Source organism: Trichechus manatus, unplaced genomic scaffold (assembly GCF_000243295.1).
Source record: "Trichechus manatus latirostris isolate Lorelei unplaced genomic scaffold, TriManLat1.0 scaffold00022, whole genome shotgun sequence".
Taxonomy (NCBI): Eukaryota; Metazoa; Chordata; class Mammalia; order Sirenia; family Trichechidae; genus Trichechus; species Trichechus manatus.
Window position 1 is genome coordinate 9,683,586 of NW_004443958.1, and position 6,000 is coordinate 9,689,585.

Here is a 6,000-nt window from a genome sequence, read left to right on the forward strand (position 1 = left end):
TGGAGGACCTACTTTTTTTTTTTTTTGGTGAAAGTATACAGAGCCAAAGATACACCATTTCATATATTTCTACATGTACAATTCAGTGACATCAATTACGTTCTTCCAGTTGAGCTGCTACAAAATGTATTTTTAAGTACATACAAAAACAAAAACAAACAAAACAAACGTGTTGCCATCGAGTCGATTCTGACTCACAGCAACCCTATAGGACAGAGTAGAACTGTCCCATAGGGTTTCCAAGGCTGTAATCTTTCTCCCAAGGAGTGGCTGGTAGGTTTGAATGGCCAACCTTTCAGTTAGCAGACGAGCACTTAACCACTGCACCACCAGGGCCCCTTATTGAACCATCAGGGCTGCTTATATAAAGTATATGATGTATTAAATAATAGAATACATAATAATAATTAATAGCTATATAATATGCTTTAATATATTCAAGTAGTAATACTCATAATAATATACAGTTGAATGGATCCAAATCCATTTAAAATGTTATTGAATTCATAGTAGCTTTTCCTCAGTATATACTTTGACAATCAAGTGGTCCTAAAAGTACAAAAACAAGTATTTTTGTTGTGGGCAGGATCTGTGACTGTTTTTTTTTTTTTTTTTTTTTGGTGTTACAGAGTATAATTTGATATTCAGAGTAAAAAAAATTCTGAGAAACCATGAAAAAGATTAAGCACCACAGAGTTTTGAACTAAGGTTTAAGAGCCAGATACTCTAAAATCTGGGTTACTTCTCTACCATATACATGACCCTCTAACACAATATTAAGTAAGTAATTGACCACTACTTTCCATTCTCATGCATTTTGTCTGTTTGTCCATCTTCCTATCTACTTTCATGCCTCTTATTTCTCCAATTTATGTTTCAAGTCTTCAGTCATTCAGGGCCAGATTACCCAATAAGCAAGGTACGCGTGGACCCAATTGTGTCTTCCCACCAATCTGCAGTGCACAATTTCACCTGTCCCCCGCCACATCAGTGTTGTGGTGAAACCCTTGTGAAATTGCTCACGACAGATTAGCAAGTAAATACAATTAAGCCCTTGTGTACCTTACTCAATGCAAACTGGTGCATATTGGTTAATCCGCCCATTTCAATGACTAAGAATTTAGTACCCCATTATAAATAGCTTATTCCATGTCCCAAACTGAACTCTCTCTCTTTCCCCAACTCCACGCTTTCCCCTCCTGAATGGTTACTATCTCAGTTGATGGTAAATCCATCCAATCAGTTGCTGTCACTGAAGAAAGCCTTCGGTATTAAATCGACCAGAAGAGGATCTGGTATAGCGATTCAGGTATGAGATAATGTGGGCCATGATTCAGGCAGAGGGAGCAGAGGTGAATAAGAGGGACAGTTAAGGAACATTTATGAAAGGAAAGTTAATCGGACTTCGTAATTAGTTGAACAGAGTGATGAAGGAGAGGGCCGAGTCAAGGGTTTCCCATCAATATTTACAGGGTAGGAAACTGCTAGAATGATGGTGTTAGTAACACACAGAAAGCCTGGTGAATGGTGGGAAGGTGGAGGCTAGTGTCTGAGACCCAGATATGGAATTATAACTAGTTTGGATAGAATGTTGCCATTGAGACTTTATAAAAATGGAGAGAAATTCATAAAATACCAAAAATGCGTGACCCAAATACTAACATTTTAGAGCTAGAGGAATCTTTATTATAAAACACATCAATCTCTTTTTCATATATTGGGGTTGATTGCATTTGATCTGATGTTTTGAAAAGCTCAGGTTCACAGATCAGGTGGGCTTGATCTGTTTTATAGAAAAGTAGTAACATGGAACCTCACACAAGTCGCTTAAATGCTTTGAGACTCATTTTCCTCATTCATAAAATGAGGGTAATAATACTATATCTTATGGAGTTTTATTAAACAAGCTAATATTTTAAAGTATTTGGATGTGGTAATTTTAATGGGGGTGAGGTTGGAGGTACAGGTAGAGTTGTTTGTTCTTGCTGCCTTCTGACTGTAGACTCTTGAACCAATCATCTAAATAGTTCCTACAAATTTACTACTTATTCAGTTTCAGCTGTTGCTGTGTGTAGGGAAGTATGGTTTTGAATGACCAAGAATCACTGTCTTCAGTGACAAATTTCAGTAAAGAGTACACCAGCTGCTGGCTTGCTCCTTTTCTTGGCAGATATGATAATGCAGGGTGGTTCTGTTACCTAATTTGAACCTGAGCCATTAACTTCCTGGAAATAAGTGTCTACGTGTTAGATGAACATTTTTGCATCTGGGGGCTTTCTGCTGAGAACGTATAGTTAAGTGTAAGCATGTATTGTACTGTTAGTCAGATGTTTGAGCACCTCCAAGAATGTGATAGTCTTCTAATCATTGTCACTGGGATTTGGCAGTTTGATCCCTGCTCAAAGTTACGGAAAAAGAAATTTAGCAAAACAACTTGAAGGAACTTGGTGAGGAGGGGCCAGGTTGGGGGTGGCGGGAGTTTTCCCCTTCTTTAAAAATTGATTAAATGTAATCTTCCCCACCCCTTATTGAAATATCCCGCATGTAAAATTCCAAAGAATAGACACCCAGACGTATCTGAGAAAGACCCAAAGTACATAAATCTCTGTTTGCTGACAAAGAAATGACTAACTCTATTCCCACTAGTCCTTTTAATATGAAAAGCCCAATAAAGCAATACCAAAGTGAGCTCTTCTATGTGTATTTGTGTGTGTGTGTGCATACACACATGCACACTCATGGAAACAGAAGATACTGGAACTATTAGAAAAGTGTCATACTTCATACGTATATACTTACATGCAAATAAGTATATACGTATAAAGTATGAGACTTCTAGTACTTCTAATATCTTCTATGTCCAATTCCATTTTGTCTGAAACAACAGAGTTGTTGAATTTCCTGTCCAGTCTGTGAAGTTCACCCAAATATCACAGTGTCTCCCAGCTCACATACCAATCGATATCCACATTTATGGTCTTAATGGCAAATTTCTCTGCCTTTGAGAATAAAACTAAACTGAAAGAAGTGTGAATGTCTGAACAATATTGACTATGAACTTAGAAACAGAAAAGACTCATCACTGTATGACCATTGGCTAGGAATAGGAAAGCCTTATATTAGAAGTAAGATCTAGCTCCTCCACTGTGGCCTAAGTCTTCTAACCTTTCTACTCCTCAGTTTTCTCATCTGTAAAGTAGGGCTAGTAATGGCTATTCATAAGGCTGCTCTGATGTGCCTAGCTCTTTCACCCTTCACCTCATTCCATCTAATTCATATCCAAAGTTCAATATTTTCTTTTATTCAAGAGTGCCTATGTGAGGAGGCAGATTTGAGGCAAACAATGTTCTCTGAAGTGTAGATAGGATAGACATAGGATCATTGTAATGGAAACCCTGGTGGTGCAGTAGTTAAGAACTATGTCTGCTAACTGCAAAGGTCAGCAGTTCAAATCCACCAGGTGCTCCTTGGAAACCATATGGGGCAGTTCTACTCTGTCCTGTAGGGTCACTGTGAGTTGGAATCGACTCGATGACAATGGGTTGGTTTTTTTTTTTTTTTTTGGTTTATTGTAATGGAGGAATGTGCCAAAACACAGTTTAGGAAACTCTTTCTCAGTATTACCCAATCAACAATGACATTCTGGAAACATGTTTTTAACAGATGTCAGTATCTAGTATAATTAAACAGTCCTAAAACCAAAAGAATTTAGTGTTCAAATCAAATACTGGTAAATTTATATTTATACAAATCTATAATAAAAATCACATTTTCACCAGCTCTTATCCTAAGTCAGTGTAGAACTCCACCTACCACACTTCAGCCCACTTCTCAAATCTGATGTGAAAGCAGCCCCTTTCACAGCCACACCACTGGGGAAATACCAAGAGAAAGGAAAGGATGGGGAAGACAGTGGATTTAGGGTTTCATAATCCAGTGACACGGCATTTATACCTTGACTTTCTCCAGTTCTTCCTAGTTTTGGGAGTGGGAGGCAATTGTAAGAGGAAAAGAGTATGATTTGTTCCTGATCATGAAAGATGATTCCTTTTCTCCCTCCCTTTCTTATTAATGCCATATGGCAAATTTATCACTTCTTTTCTTACAGGAAAGAGAGCTAAGGATGTGGATAATCATGAAAACATGAGATGCATGTGGATTTTCTCATGGATAAAACGTTTTAAGTAAATGAAATAGAAAATCTGTTTATTTTGTTTAATTGAACACTCATTAAAATTTATTGAATGTAATTAATCATTAAATTCTAATATCATTCCAGATGTTTAAAAATCAACATTGAGCTTTTAAACAACTAAAATTATATAATTATCATATTAATGAAGAGAACCTTTGATGAGATTTGCTTGGGGAGGGGTTGTAGAGGAGTATTATATTAAAACATTTCTTTATAAAAATAGTTAACATTGACTAGGCTCTTACTATAAGACAGAGACTGTTTTAAGTATTTTATATGCATCTCATTTAATCTTCACATTAGCTTTATGGGGAACAACCTACTATCCTTATTTGACTCACAAACAAACTAAGGCACAAGTCACACAGGTAGTGAGAGTCAGGGTCTTAGCAAAAAGAGTACTGGGGAAGATATTGACTGACTAGAGAGAAAATCATGTTATCTGGGGTTATAGCACATAGAAATCTTTCTCTACTCATGAAAAAAGAACAATCTCCCTTTAATGCCAATAAAACTCTGGTTAAACAGTGTGTTTCTCATTTACTTTAATCTGGGGTTTCTCAACCTCAGCACTTTTGACATTTGGGGCCAAATAATTCTTTGTTGTTGGGAGTTGCCCTGTGTATTGCGGCATCCCTGACCTTTACCTACGGGATCCTAGTAACACCGCCCTCCGGTTGTGACAACCAAAAATGTCTCCAGACATTTCCAGATTTCCCTGGGAACCACTGATTAATCTTATCCAAACATTCATTTTGGTTTAGAATCTGACTCCAATCCTTATGTGGTTGTCATAGAAGATACTGAACTATCTATGTGAGTACAATCCTATTTATTTAATATCCGTTTCATCGACATTTCTAACTTTTCAGAGTATTTGCATTAGTACTTTCTTCTGAAATACACAGGAAAAATATTTTGAATCCCATAATATAAATAAGAAAATTTGAAAAAAAAATAACTGAAAGGCATGATCAAGTTTGGTAGAAGGAACTCAAAACACAGATAAGGGTTTGACCTTTTGCACCTGCAAACTCATTAGCAGACATTAAGCAAATCTCAAATTTTCTCAGTCTCACTTGTCCTCATCTATCAAATGAAAGTCATAATCCTGACTCTGCCCCCTCACGATCCTCTTAGGTGGATCAAGTAAGAAGATAAGCATAAAAGTACAAAAGGTTATCAGTTTTTATTACTATTGATTTTCCTAAGGTCATTCAGAAAAATAATAGCTGAGCTGAGATTGAAACTGATATTCTCTTTTCTTAAACTAAATGTGACAAATATATGGCTTCCCACTCCCCTGACTGTGCAGATATTGCTAATTAATCACAGGTATCCTTCCTGGTGTGACCCTAGAAGTTCTCTGCAGCACGCTCCAGACAGCCACAAACTTAGGGTTAGATATAGAACTCGTGATCACGTCTATTGCTATCCCTATATTAGACAATGCTGCCACTTGGCTCTGAATCCCTCAGGGATCAGCTACTTTATACTTCACTTTTTACATAACAGAGTAAATGTATCAATGTTCTTTAAGCCACCATTCACAGGCAAGTCAGGCATAATTCACCAATTCAAAATTTATTTCTAGCCTTCCAAGTTTAGAGTTTGAGTAAGTCAGAAATCTCAAGCTTCATTTTGGAGTTAGCCATTAGTGCCACAATTCTCCAACTTCAGTCAGCATCTGAATCACGTGGAAAGCTTGATGGAAACAGAGATTGCTGGGCCACCCTCAGAATTTCTGATTCAGTATGTCTGGGGTGGGGCTTAATAATTTGCATTTCTAGCAAGTTCCCAGGTGA